Source organism: Callospermophilus lateralis, unplaced genomic scaffold (genome assembly GCF_048772815.1).
Source record: "Callospermophilus lateralis isolate mCalLat2 unplaced genomic scaffold, mCalLat2.hap1 Scaffold_129, whole genome shotgun sequence".
Taxonomy (NCBI): Eukaryota; Metazoa; Chordata; class Mammalia; order Rodentia; family Sciuridae; genus Callospermophilus; species Callospermophilus lateralis.
The window spans coordinates 1,218,336-1,234,390 of record NW_027512465.1 but is presented as its reverse complement, the minus strand read 5'-3'; positions in this window follow the sequence as shown (position 1 = coordinate 1,234,390).

Sequence of the window (16,055 nt, the reverse complement as noted above, 5' to 3'; positions counted from 1 at the left end):
TAATAAGTGTCTGCTTTTAAGAAATTTTTGCTTCCCCAATTTTAAGATTCTGAGATTATTAAATTGAATACATTTTTGAAATATTAAAGGTAAAGAAATACATACGTATTTTGGAATTCAGGAAATATGCTTAGAAAAAAAGTCATATTTACCTAAGGAGTTACACTTTAAAGCTTAAATTCTTCTAAGATAGCAATGGAAGAGCTATTATATGTAGCGAATAATGAATTACCAAAATAATGTCATTGGTATTTGAGGCGGGGGAGAGAGTACTTTGAGTTGTCAGAAAAGAGTTACTAGATAAGACAGTGGACATTTGGGTGAATAGAGAGGAAAGAAAGACAACTTTCTGAAAAGGTACAATAAGAGGGACTCAAGGACAAAGGCCTCCAGTGACTAACCTCAGTATAGAGTAAGTCAACTCATTCTGTCCATGAATGTTATGAGATTGGTAGCCTTTCTCTAAAAGAAAGTGGCCTAACCTTCAGGGAGTAGGTAGCTAATTAAAAATAGACTTTTATTCAGGGAATGAATGAATGAAGCAGGGATGCAAAATAAAAGAATGACAAATTATAGGACAATGCAGAAAGGTTAATTACATAAATCCATTTGTGTTGAACTAAACTTAGATTAGGATGATAGGAGCCAGATTATAAAGGAATAGAAAGCAGAAAAATTTCACAAAGTAGGAAAATGAAAGTTGCCCCCACACACACACAAACTAGGTGACTGGGAAAGATATAAAATTATTTAGGTTCACTACTCCCACAGAAAGAGGATACCTGAATTAAACTTCCATTTTTTTTAGACTGTGGCAAGTTAGTTATGGTTATTTAAACAAATATCAGATTATTTGATTTTGATAAATAAAATTTATTTACAAGTGGGAAAATCTAATCATATGAATAAAAAATTGCTTTTATTGTCCCTTATTTGTCAGTATTCATGGGTAATTAAGTTTAGGATACCTTTAATATAGCATAGGTATTTTCTCCAGATTGTTTATTTGCTAATGTTTTATTTTTGAAGGGGAATAAGGTATAGTTTTTGTAGCTACTAGGAGTTCAAATGGAATAATTAGAAAGGACACACAAATTTTGAAGGTAAATGGATGGCATTGGAGAAGATAATGCTAAGTGAAATCAGCCAATCCCAAAAAAACAAATCCTGAATGTTTTCTCTGATGTAAGGAGGCTGCCTCATATTGAGATAGGGAGGGAGAACATGGGAGGATTAGATGTATTCTAGATAGGGAAGAGGGTTGGGAGGGAAAAGGAGGGGGCAGGGGATTAGCAAGGGCGGTGGAATGTGATGGACATCATTATCCAAAGTACATGTTTGAATTGGGTGTCAACATATTTTACATATAAACAGATATGAAAATTTGTGGTATATATGTATAATAAGAATTGTAATGCAAAATAACCAAAGTACATGTATAAAGGCATGAATTGGCATGAACATAATACAAAGATATGAAAATTATACTCTATATGTGTAATGCATTCCATTGTAATGTATTTAAAAAAATTAAATCAATATAACTAAAAAAATCATTGATAACAATCAAAAAAAGATTGAAAGGAAGAAAAATATTATGACGTATAAATGAAATTATTATCTACAAGAGAATTCACATTCTATTAGATCTAAAGAGTACAGGAAGGTTGATTGAGATAAAGGTCAGCCTAGAAAACCAAGAGTTTTCCACATAAGCAGAAATCAACTAGATTATATAGTAGGGGAAAAAGATATAATTCAAAAATACCATCTATAAGCTGCCATGGATTCTTTATAAAAAATTTGAACAGGTTTACAGAGAACATTGTTAGACACTTTAAGGACTTATGAAAATGTATCCAGATTGTCAGTATACCCCTCCTGCAAGTTCAAACTCCAGCATAACTACAACTGAAAAACTGTAGGACTGAAAAATTCACTTGGAAAAGTAAAGGTCCAAAAATTTTGAAGATGGGGAAGGAGAGTTATGTCATCAAATAAATAAACCTAATAATTGAAAATGTGGCATTACTTAGGGATAGACAAGTAGACCAATAATAAAACAGAAAAGAAAGGCCCAAAACAGATTCAAGCATTTCTGTAAATGTGGAATATTAAAATAAGGAACCACCAGGTTGCCAGAGAGGAAAAATATGTATATTGCATCATACCATATACAAGAACAAATCCCAACTAGAGAAAATATCAAATTTTAAAAGCTAACTTATTTTTAGGATAGCACATAGAAAACCTTTGTAAATTTAGCTAGATAGGATTTCTTAAATAAGACCCCACCTAAAAAACACAATATAAAGGAAAACAAATGATAGATTGATAAAATTTGACTAAATTTTTGAATTTTAATAAAAGGTACCATTAACAGAAGTTAAATATGTATAACAAAATTAATAGCCAGGATATATAAGGATAACAGTCAACTCCACTTAAAAACAGTCAAAGGATAGGAACCAACAATTTGTGGAGAAGAAAAACCTATATGTCCAACAAAAGATGAAAAAGTACACTTTGCTACTGGTTGAGAAGAATATGATAAATTTTTAAAAATGTATTCTTTTGAATTACAAATTTTTAATATGTATTATATATGTGTATCATATATTAATGGACTATATCTACAAGGTAGTAGAAAAAAGGAATTATCATATACTGCTGATGGAAGTACAAATGTATATAAGTACTTAGGAGAGGAATTTGGTAATATATAATAAATTGAAAAGATGCATTCATAAGCCCCAGAAAATAGACTTCTAGGTTTGTAACAGAAATTTTTGTGAGTTTATATTAGGAAATGTATACAAAACACTTATTACAATATCATTTGTAGAATAACTAGAAACTTTGTAATTGTCTTTTAACAAATGAATAAACTTGGAAGTCAGTGGGATACTTTTCAGTGATTAATGGTTAAAATTGATGGACTTTATGTCAACATGGATGTACCTCAAAAAGTTGAGTGAAAAAGCAGTCGTAGAATCTGCACAATATAATGACATTTTGATAAACATTTTAATGTTTCACAGAACAATAATATATACTGTTTATAGATATTTGTGTATTTAGCCCAAATTTCGAAATAACAGTTGAAAAAGTTATACATAAGATTAATGATGGTTGTCTTTTGAAAGGTAGGGAGTGGTATGTGACTAGACAGAGAACCAGGAGAGGGCTGGGGCTGTGGCTCAGTGCTAGTGCACTTGCCTGGATGTGTGAGGTACTGGGTTCGATTCTCAGCACCACAGATAAATAAATTAAATAAAGGTCTATCAACAACTAAAAAAAAAAGAACCAAGGGAACTTGAACTTGACCTGTATCATTCTAATAGGTCAGTGTTAAGGAAAATAAGTGGCTAGCTTAAGTGATTGCCAGGGTTCTTAACCGGCTCAGAAGTACTTCCATTTTACTTTTTAATTAAATCATTTAAAAGACTATCTTTTCTATATACCTTCTAGAGATTTTATTAAGTTAATATGGGCATACTCATCCTTTTTAGATAAATTCCAGAATAGTCAGTTTCTGATAAATGGGGGCATATTGAGATTATGGTTTATAAAATAATCACATGTTCAGTTTCATGTTGTTTTCTTTATAAAACTTGGGATTCAGTGGGATATTTTTCAGTGTTTAATGGTTAAAATTGATGGACTTTATGTTGAACATAGATACCTCAAAATAGTCATTCTCAAATGGCCCCAGTTCCGGTTTTCTTCATATGGGGGGACTAAATGTGTTTTTTGTCACTTATTTATTCAGCAGATTTTGTTGAATATGATTTAACAGTGAATAAAAAAAGCCTGCTCTCATGGAGTTTAAATTCTAGCCATTAAATAAATAAATTCATGAAAATATAATATGCTAGTAGTTAAAAATAAAGCAGCATAAGAGAAATAGTGATTACAAGAAACAATGTTGATTTCGACCAAGGTGTTGAGGGATGGTTAGATTTTGGATATGTTACTTTTTAATAGCAATTCCTAATCCATAGATTACTCTGTGATCTCAAGGGACATTGTGAGAGTTATTGAAAAGAGGTAGCACGCATTAGTTGCCAATGAATGATAAAACTGTACAGTGATCATAAAAGGAGATTTTAAAACCTCTAAAAATCTTTTGTAGGATGTGTGAAGGGAATTTCATTCCTGTTTACTTAGAGGTTTCCTTTACTTTTCTTGCTTCTTTAAGTCATTGTGAATTATACAACTAAACTTAATCTCATCATACTTTGTTGTTTGCAAAAAAATGAAACTTGAAATCTGGGTACAGATTTTGATGTTAATTGCATTAATAGATCAGATATAAAATACTGATTTTTACTTTATAGCTTAACTGTATTGGTATATACAAAGACAGATCAACCCATTTTTGTTTACATTCATTTGGCTCTAGAGCTTTTATGGAAGATAATCTATTTAATGATATTTTATCTTGCATGATTCATTTGCTTTTGCATGTTAATAGATATTGTAACAAAATCCAAATGACAGTTAATTTATACTCCCTTCATTTGTGTTATGTATTATAGTTTAATTAAACGAATGTATAGTGGCTTTATTTGTATTATTTAGCTTCTAAATATAATTTTCTACCCTCCAAATATTACTGTATTAGTTCATCTTTTATTATGGCTTTTATGTCTAAGTATTCCTGTTATGGAAAAGAGAGAGATGTGTGTGTGTGTGCAGGTGTGCATGTGCATCTGGTTATGTGTGTGCTACAGGAAAGGAAAAGAGGAAAAGAATTAGTTTATGTCAAATCTTTAGAGCTATAGCATATTACATCATTATGGCTTTTTAAATTCTAAACAAATCATTGTCCAGAAAAGAAGGCAGACAGTAAAATTTATAATTTATTTTAAACTCTGTGTCCTGTTTCTCAGCATAGTAATACATCTGCACTTATATGTCATTAGAAACTTAATTGTGAGCTGGGTATGATGATATGCACCTATAGTTCCAGCACTCAGGGAAGCGGAGATGGGAGGATCACTTGAGTCCAAGAGTTCTAATTCAGCCTAAGCAACATAGGGAAACCCTGTCTTTAAAAAAGAACAACATTTAGTTTTATATTCAAAACATCCATTGTAGTGTAACAACAGTAGGTTGAGTAGAACAGTAAACAGAAATAGTTTGATTGTGCTTTAAAATTTAATTTAGTACAGTGAGTGGGAAATAGAGTTTTGTTGTACTTTGTGAAAAGAGTATTTCAGGATAATGAGTTTCACTTACATTCATATATATATATATATATATATATATATATATATATATATTTTTTTTTTTTCGTAGAAAAGAGAGCTAATTACCACATCTGAGAGTATTTCAGGTATTTAATGAAATTTTTATTTCTACTAATCTAACTTTCTTTTTCTTTTAGCAAAACTGTATAATCTAAAGTGGACTGCATTTTGGTAAGTGAAATACCTAACTTAAAAGTTATTTTGTAGTAAGTCTTTTACAAACACTATGTAAAATATACCATTCCTAAGTAAATATTGATTCTAAATATAACACAACTTTAGTGAACAAATTTTGATGATTAATTACAACCCTGTGGGTAAATTGGTTATAAGCTGCCTAGATATTTTCCTCTATCTCATCAACACTGAAATCACAATCTGAGGTAGTTGCATGCATTTGAATCTTCTTTGGCCTTCACTGAAATATTGCTTAAACAAACATTTAACTAAAGTGAATATTTTATTCTGATAATGCTGTAAGAATTCATTTAAAGTTTTCAAGATGTTTGATGGGTTTTGTTATGATAGCATATTTTTCATGTTTCAGTTACTAGCCTTTAGAAATTAAGCTACAATGATAGATTATAAGAATTTGCTTAAAGAAAACTTTTAGTGTACTTGTTGCATTCATTTTTGTTGCTGTAATATACTTTGTATTACAGCTTTTAATCTCTGGATTGCAGTTTTTAGACTTCAAGTCACCATAATTTTTTAATTTAGATTTGTTTGTAGTTCCTTAGGTCTTGTCTTAAGTATGTAAATGTGTGAGGGAAGAAGCATGCAACTATTGGGACAACTGGAATAATACTGACTTCTTTGACGAAATCTCTGCAGACAGGCTGCACCATAGGCTCTAGAATATTCAATGACTCTCTCTGCTAGATTACCCAAAGTGTCATTGTAATTATTGTTATTCTTTGTTTGTGATTTCAGAACTTTTCTTATCCTAGTTTGGGTTTCCTTTTAAGCCAACTTGACTTGTTTGTGTTTTGTTTTGTCTTTTTAAATCATTTTTTCTCATCATTGAGTAAATAGAGGCAAAAGATTATCGAAATTATAAAATATAACATTTTAAAATATAAAATAAGAAAGGAATTTTAAACCTTTGAAGTGTTTATATTTTCATGTAAGATTTAAAATAAATGTGTTATATGTGTGTTTTTATATGTGTGTGTATATGTATATATCATAACTTTACTCCATAATTTTTTAAAATTAATTTATTTATTTTAATTAGGTATATATGACAGCAGAATGCATTTTGATTCATTGTACACAATTGCAGCACAACTTTTAATTTCTCTGGTTGTACACGATGTAGTGTCGCACCATATGTGCAGTCATCCTATACCTAGGGTAATGGTGTCCATCTCATTCCACCATCTTTCCTGCCTCCATGTCCCCTCTCCACCCCACCCTCCCCTTTGCCCCATCAAAGTTCCTCCATTTTTCCCATGCCTTCCCCATAACAGATCAGCATCCATTTATCAGAGAGAACATTTGGCCTTTAGCTTTTTGGAATTGTCTTACTTTGTTTAGCATGATGTTCTCCAACTCCATCCATTTACCTGCAAATGCCATAAGTTTATTCTCTTTTAATGCCGAGTAATATTCCATTGTGTATATATACCATAGTTGTTTTTTTTAATCTACTCATCTATGGAAGGGCATCTAGATTACTTCCACAGTTTAGCTATTGTGAATTGGGCTGCGTTGCAATAATATGCTGATTTTAAGTGTAGACCGAGGAATGGGGATAGCTGGTTCAAATGGTAGTTCCATTCCAAGTTTTCTAAGGAATCTCCATGCTGCTTTCCAGATTGGTTGCACCAATTTGCAGTCCCACCAGCAATGTGTGAGTGTGCTTTTTTCCCCAGATTCTCATCAATATTTATTATTGTCTGTATTCTTGATAACTGTCATTCTGACTGGCATGAGGTGAATGTTTAGAATAGTTTTGATTTTCATTTCTCTAATTACTAGAGAGGTTGAACATATATTTGTTAATCGAATTCTTACCTTCTTCTGAAAAATGTCTGTTCAACTCCTTACCCCGATTATTGATTGGGTTGTTTATTTTTTTGGTGTTAAGTTTTTTATATATCCTGGAGGTTTATCTGGCATACGTATGGCAAAAATTTGCTCCAGAAATGTAGGCTCTCTATCCACCTCAATGTTTCTTTTGTAGAATAGAAGCTTTTTAGTTTGAGTTCATGCCATTTATTAATTCTTGATTTTATTTCTTGTGCTTTAGGAGCCTTGTTAAGGAAGTCAGGGCCTAATCCGACATGATGAAAATTTGGACCTACTTTTTCCTCTGTTAGGCACAGGATCACTGATCTAATTTCTAGGTCCTGATCCACATTGAATTTCTTGTTACTCCATAATTTTTTAACGCTGTCTTAGGCCTTGAACATCCAGTGATAAATAAGATAGTAATATCTCTATCCTCATGATCCTCGTATTTTATTAGATGAGGTAGACATTAAATAAGTGAGCAAATAACTTCAAATATTGATAAATGCCTTTACAGAATTTTTAAAAGGCAAAAGGGAGCAAGTGATGGTGGCTAGGATAAACAGAGTTGTGATCTGACATTTGAGAGAGATCTGAATTAGAAACTAGCCTTGTTGATGATCTGCCAACAACACATACTAGACAGAGGAAACAACACGAAAATTCAGAAGTTTGGGTAATTTGAAGAAGATAAGGATTTCAGTGGGCTAAAATATATGGAGGAGAGGAAAGAATGATACCAAAGTTCAACTTTAGAGGGTTTAATAATGGTATATTTGGTCACAACAAATTGTATGGTAAGCCAAGTGGAGTGTCCTAAGCAGAAATATAAAATGATCTAATTTTTTTAAGAAATATAATTGGAAATATGGCCTGTAGGGGGAAAGAAAACCAGTTAGGCTATTGTAGACATCAAGAAGGGAATTTTCAGCTCTTACTCAGATGAAGGTAGTGAAAGATGTGAAAAAAATTTGGTGGATTCCAGGCATATTTTGGATATAAAATTCCTTGTTGGTGGATTGAATGTGAAGAAAGAAAAAAAAAAAGGAATAAAGGGTAATTTCTTCAATCTGCTGTTCCTGTTTTTTGGTACTGGGGATTGAACCTGTTTCTGTTTTTTTGGTACTGGGGATTAACCACTGAGCCATGTCCCTAGCCCTTTTTATTTTTTATTTTGAGAGAGGGACCCCATAAATTGATAAGGCTGAGGCTGGCCTCCCAAGTCTCTGGGATTACAGGAGTGTCCCACCACATGTGGCTAGTATTTCTAACATGACAGATTTGCTCATTATGAATACTCTCAGTCTATATTTATCTGTGAGTGTAATTTGCTTTCAATTTTCAAAGATAGTTTTACTGGATATGGAATTCCTGCTTAACAGTTTTTTTTTTCTTTCGTTGCTTTGAACATGTTAACTGTTTCTTCTGGACTTTGTTTTCGATACTAAATTAGCAATTAATCATATTGTTATTTTTCCATACCTGATGAGTTATTTTTCTCCAGTTCCTATCTAGTTTAATTCTATATTCATTCTGCCACTCACTTGTTCACTTTTCTAGCTTTCAACAGTCCATGACTATTACATGTGTGGATATTAAAAACTTTGTGTTTATCCAACGTGGGGTTTGTTGAACTCACATTTGTAGATTAGTTAGATTTGGGGGTTTCCAGCCATTTTCTCTTCAAAAAATTTTTCTGTCCTTTGGATTCTCTCCTTCTACATGTTGAAATGATTGATGTTATTCTGATCTCTGGGACTTTGTTCTTTTTTCTCTAGTAATCTTTCTCTGTGTTCTGGTTTCTCTGTTAAGATTCTGTTATCTGCCATCGTGCTTTCTTTTGTGTGTTTAAACACAGACACTTCATTTTGACGGCACTACTATTCAAACCATGTGAATGAAATAAGTTCATGGGAGCAGCTCCAAACAAGAAAAACACAGGCCCTCATAGTTAGTACCTTATGTCAAGGAATTTTTAATGACTTAATCTCTCTCTATATTGTTTATCTTTAGTCAGTATCCAGACTCCAAAATTGTTCTTTTTGACCATTTTGATTCATTTTCTAGTTGTTTTGGGGAAGAAAGGTTTGCACAATTTTCACTTCACTTTTTCCAGATATTTCAACCTTCCCCTGAGGATTTTTCATACATTTTGTTCTAGAATTTATAGTTATAGTTTTCTTTCAGATCAGTGAACCATTTTGAATTTAAGTTGGTTTTTTTACCATGTTAAGAATATGCAGTTGTTTTAGTACCACTTATTTTTCAATAAGATAGATATATAAGTTCCTTATATATCTGTTAAATGAACTGACTGACCTCATCAGACTAAGCTAATAAATTTCAGAAGTCAGTCTTTTTTAGACAGAGAAACCAGAAAATAGAAATATAATTCAATGCAGACTTTTCAAGGAATGAAAAAAAAAGACTTAAACCCTACATTTTCAAAAATAAAATTAAAAAGACAGATCTTCCAAGGAAGATTAACTACCTAGAATGTATGTATAGATACCTCTGGTTTGCAGTAGCAAACATTACTATAATTATTAGATTAACAGGTGGCTCCCTGATAACACAGCAGCTTCCTCTGGTACAATGTCAAGTAAATCTCTCAGCCATATAATCTCCTTTAATGGAAATAAAACTCAATCACTTTGCTTTTCCATGTGTCAGAAAGGAAGCTGTACATGAGACAGAGAAGAGAAAAAATTGGCCAGAACACATACTGAGGGGCACTATCATTTTGACATTGCAGAGATGATGAGGGAACCCTGGGATAGAAAGACCTTCATTATTTAATAAACAAAATACCAAGTATGCTCAAAATGAGAGATAAGAAAGCTATCTCCCTAATGAAGATTAGGGAGATTAAAGTATTTACCTAGATTACCCCACTAGCCTTGTGAAAAGAAGAATAAATGGGTGGAAAAGTCCCCTTTTATTTTACATATACAATTCTAGACACGTAACTACATTTGTAAATTTAAATAATTAAAATTCAGTCTCCAGTCACACTTGCCACATTTAAAGTGCTCAACAGCACTAGTATTAATATAATAGAACATGGACATAAAACATTTCCATCTCTGCAGAAAGATCTATTAGCACTGCTACACACTCTCACACATCAAGAATTCTTCATTACAAAACATGTAGCAAAGTATCAACAGCATCAATATACTTCCTGCCATTAATACAGGTATAATTTTAAGATAACACTATAACAGCATGTATCCTAAGTCTTAATGCTAATCTAAATACTCCATTTGGGAAATAAAGATTTGTGATAAATCTGCATTATCATCTTGTTTTGAAAATTAAAATACAACTGAACACTTGTCTTAGTTGTACATTATCTGCAGTTAGAATAAATGTTAATACTATCATTTAAAATTAGTATTATAAGTTGTTTACTAGCTCAATGTCAAAGAACAGTAAAAATTTTTTTCTGGACATAATCATCCACTACTTTTATATGTAATAACAAAAAAGTAGTCATGGAAAGGAAGAAAAATATTCCATTGACATTGTCAACAAAAAGAAAAGAAAGATGGAAATAAAAATTGCCAGACATACCACATCACTTGGTAACTGAAATACCAAAATTATACATACTGAAGAAATTCATTTATTTCCTACACAGTCCAAATCAAAAGGTATTTTAAGAGGCAATCTAATTCACGCAAATAAAATTTAAGAAAGCTGACATTAGATGATAAATGCATCCTTTATCTTGACAAAATATGCTACATTATTGTTATTCAGAAACTAAATAATCAGAAAGTTCAAGCGAACAGAATCCAATGTTGGTATAAACATTGCTACTAAAACCATGGAAATCTTAAGTATTATTCCCTATGAATCTGCTCCTCCCAACTACTGGGTCCTCAGGCAAGTGACTTAATTTCTGATACCAGTTTTCTTATCCAAAAAAAAATGAAGAAATTCAGTAAAAGTTCTACATAGTACAAACACTGATACAATTTTTAAAATGTTGAAGTGCAGGAATAGAAAAGACAGTACAATTAATAAATAAATTATATACCAGACTTGAACAAAATGATTACTATAATCATGTGATAAGACACCATAACTATGGCAGCCAAAAAAAATAAGCAAGATCTTAAACCACACTTTTGAAACATACATGAAAGCAATCATTGTCTGTGTTGTAAGAATATTATTAAATTCTCATTCTCTAAATATTTGTATGAGCTACAATGTTACTCTGTGAAGTAAAATATTCAAATAAGTAGTACACAACATTAAAAATCCATCCTATTGAAAAGTAAATTAGAGACATGCCAGTCAAAAATGAGTGTCTAAAACTTCCAGCATAAAAATGGACAGAGCTATTATGTACAAAAAGGCCCTATGAGAAAATGACATTCATGCTTTATAATTTGGCCTTGACTTCCCTAGCTCTTCTGAAGGATTACCAATTGGGCAGGGGCGGGGGGTGGGAATCAGTAATTTGGGTATCTTCTAAAGCAAAATTATCTAAAGAACATGAATTTGGATTTTTACTCATGAAAGCAGAATAAGGGCAGCACAGGGTAGTGTGTAAAGGAATCAAACATTTGAAATGGAAACTAATTCTTTTTGGTATTCATTTGGGAAGAATTGAGAAAAGTGGGGAAGATAGAATAAAATTATTTGACCACTTTTTCTCCTATTACCCAAGAATAGAGGACATGCACATGGCAGCCAATTACCTGATGCTACTGGGTGAGCCTTCACTTTTCAGATATGGTTGGAAAGTAGGATCCCATCCCTGGAGTATTGAGAGCCATGATTGGATTTTTTTCCCTATAGCTGGTAAGACATATTGGAAAAAAGAATGGATTAGGTCTGTATACTTTGTGCAAAGTCTGACCACATTTAATATTTAATTTCTAACTAATCAACTTCTCCAGGGAAGAGTAATTTTACAAGTTTCCATGGATTGCAGCTATTTCTGTAGCTATCACCAACAGCATTAATTTTGCCCTCATTTATTATCCTATTGTTTCTGACACTAATTGTAAGCTGGTCCAATAAATATTATCACCTAAAAATTAAAATCAACAATTCTCTGAAATGTCTTTATATTTTTCATTTAATGAATATAATGTTTCCACCCTGTTCTTCTCAAAATTACAGTCATAGAAACAAAGTTTATAAAAATATCTTCAAAAAGCTGAAATAAAATTATAGTCCATTTCAATAAGAAAAAAAGATCTAACTATAAATGTAACTCAAAGTCAACCTTTTATGTTAAGTGAAGAGTCTATATTTCATGAACTGCAAAATTCCATAGTCCAAATTTCTTAAAAAGGTGAAAGGTGAAAAAAGTGCTTGTTTATAACTAAAAATATTAATTGTATGGATAATAAATGAATGAACAATAAACATTCCCTGGCTCCTACAATGTTAAATGACATTGAGAATAAAACTGTCATGTGACACACTTGTTCTTTTCCTTTTAAGTCCACATGCTCTTCATTGTCACCTTCCCAACCAGAGCCATATTTCAATCTCCCTCATATCTTCCTTAATCACTGCAGTGCAAATCATCTCCCCTTCCACTCGATCCTATGGCTTCTTCCATCCTTCTGACATTATGCATTAACTCTGGGGTTACTTTTCTCTCAGCCTATTATGTAGGCTCACCCTCCAGCTACATTCTCTTTTAATTTACATTTGTCTTTATCCAGTACAGTAATCAGGAGAATTCACTTATTAAAATCTACTGGGGAATGGAGGAATATAAATTATAGAATGTTTAATGAATGGCGGAATCTAAAATATAGGGGGGGATGACAGTGCCTTGAGTAAGAAAAGTAAAACAATTCTAAAGAAGGGGGAAATAGTCCGTGTGAAACCCATCTGGATTTACTAACTGGGTTTATGTAAGTGAGGCACCTACTCTCCCACAGAGGTTAAGAGTCAGGAGCCCTATCTTTAGGAGTGTTGGCTAGAACAAACTAAATTCTTTAGGCAGCCTTGAGTATACCCTTTAAGGAGCGCCAAGGTCATCCTAGGGATATAGCCTCACATTAGAAATTATCTTAGTGTTTCTTGGGGCTGGGTTTGTGGCTCAGTGGCAGAGCACTTGCCTCGCACATGTGAGACAGTGGGTTCAATCCTCAGTCCACATAAAAATAAATAAAATGAAATAAAGATATTGTATCCATGTCTAACTAAAAAATATTAAAAAAAAGAAAAGAAAAGAAATTATATTAGTGTTTCTTAAAGTCTTTATAGATAGACCAGGATTGGGGCATAGTCCAAAGAGGGACTAGGCTTAGAGGAGCTGGTTGGAGTTTGATCTAGGAGAGAGTCTTTGAATTTATGAGAAAGGTTATAAATTTTCTTTAGCAGCCATTATTGCATGTAATAAACTCTTCTTCTTGTGTGTTTAGAATAGAGTTTAGTTTGTTCCATATTATTGTTTAAAGAATGGGGCAAGATAAAAAGTAATTTCTGTACAAAGGTTGTAATGCAATTTTTTTTAATTTACTGGCCATACCAAAAATTGAGCACTCAGTTCTCAAGCTGAGTTCCCCTTCTCTTAACCTTCTTTGGTAATATCATCCTCTCCTACTCCCAGATATACATTCTTTGAAGCTACATGATTCTCTGCACTTTTCTTTCCCTTGTGTAATTTTCCTCCCTAGCTTCTCTAGAATTAAGTCTTTTCTATTTTCACATCCTTCATCCCAATTTTAGCCCTGGTATTTATCACCTTATAGGTGATAAACACTATTTCCTTATTATCCTTATGTAGTAAGTAATATTTCCTTTGTCCCTATTCATGTAGATTTCACCAATCTCAGTTCCCATCCTTCGTCTTGTGTTACCTCCTCTTGTCTCCCAAGATTCTTCTGGAAGGCCCTAATGTTAATCTTGTGACATTTTTGCAGTTTCTTCATCTATCATAACCTCTGTCCTTTAAGACTCTTTGAAACCTTCCCTGGCACCTGATTCATAATGCTTTATACCTTCTATATCAGCTGCCTGTTCAGCCTATGTCATTTGGCTTTTCATCTCTTGCTTTTTAATTGTTCTGAGTTTTTTCAGGTATATTTTATGCTGTATCTTATTTAGATTAAGCCATCTTTTGATGTCACATGTTTGTCTTCTGTTTCTTTTAGCTTTGCTATCATTTCTGATATAATTTTCTTTTTTCCTCTATTTTAACCTTGCTATCATTTCTGGTATAAATTTTCCTTTTAAAAAAGCTTGTTGATATTAATTGATTAGGTGAGTTTTACAATCACTATTTACTTTTTTTGTTACACATGGTTAGAAAAAACTTGAGCAAATATTTGACTAAAGCAATTGGAATATGACATTTTGACTGTCACTCTCATGAGTAGATTCATTACTTTTATGCAGCTGACATTTTGTTCTCTGGCTACAAGAGATGAAGGTGAGATACAGTATGGAGCAATATGGAGTCCATATTGGTTCACTTAGAAAAGAATATCAACACCTGTTTTTATTGTGGTATTATGTTGTGCTTCTACTAGTTGTTACTGTTTAAACCTTAAGGTTATGGAATATAATGTAGACAAAAAAAACATATGAAATAAATGAGTGCTGTAATGCATAAGTTTAAAGTTTCATCCCTCTAACTACTATCCAGATTAAGGATCACAGCATTGCTGTCACCTTAATGTAAAAGTTTTCTATGTGTGCTTTCCTGATCATACTTCATCCCATTCTGTATCATGAAAATCATTGTGAGGTCTTTTAGGGTTTTCATTCTCTTGCTTTTCTTTAAATGGTAAACAAAATTAGTTTTGCTTATTATGAATTTCTTGCCTATATATAAATTTTTTATTGTGTTTATTTTTTGGGCCTTGCATATTTTATTCAACATTGGTTTTTAAGACAATTGTATTGTTGAATGTAACTCTAATTTATTTTTACTGCTATAAAACATATATGTTATCACACTAATTATTCCTTCTGTTATTGATGGCCTTTAGTGTATTATAGTTTAATACTGCTTTGAAATTAACTCCTCATAAGCATGCATTGCTAGGAGTAGAATTGTCATAGAGTATATGCATCTTTGTCATTGTATGAAATACCTTAGGAAGCTAACTTTACAAAGAGAAAAGGTTTATTTATTTCATAGTTTTGGAGATTGAGTGTCCAAGATTGGGTGGCTCTACAGTAGGTAGGAGCAAGTGGTCACATCTTGAATATGAGTGCCAAGAAAAAGGAGGGTGGAGCCAGGCTGTTTCTGTTCTAACAATCCTCTTGTCAGAACACAGGAGGTTACATGAGAATTAGCCTGAGGACCTGAGGACTCCCACAAAGCTCCATCCCCCACTGTTTTCATCTCCCATAGCACCACACTGAGGCCCAAGCCAGTAATCATAGTGTGTCTTTGGGCAACAAAAACCATGGCAATATATAAAATGCATAAAAGGCAGACATTTATGAAGCACTTCCTTGAACACCCGAACAACTATCACAACATGCTATCAGGCCCAGCTTGTGTTCTCAAAAAATTGCCCCTGGGCTTAACTGTGTGATGCTGGGTTACTATTTCACTGGTAAGGAGTCTTCCACCAGGCAAATGCTTACTGCTGCATTCTAGTTTCCAAGAAAGGAGAGAGGACACCTGTGTTCTAAAACATCTAATAACAAAACCTAACAGCCTTTTTAAATTATGCAAGTGCCAGTTGAAACAGCCAATTCCCACTACCTCTTTGATCCAAATTACTCCTTCATGGTAGAAGGTTCTTTTTCTATCTGGCAGAAAAATTCTCAACCCTAAATTTCCAT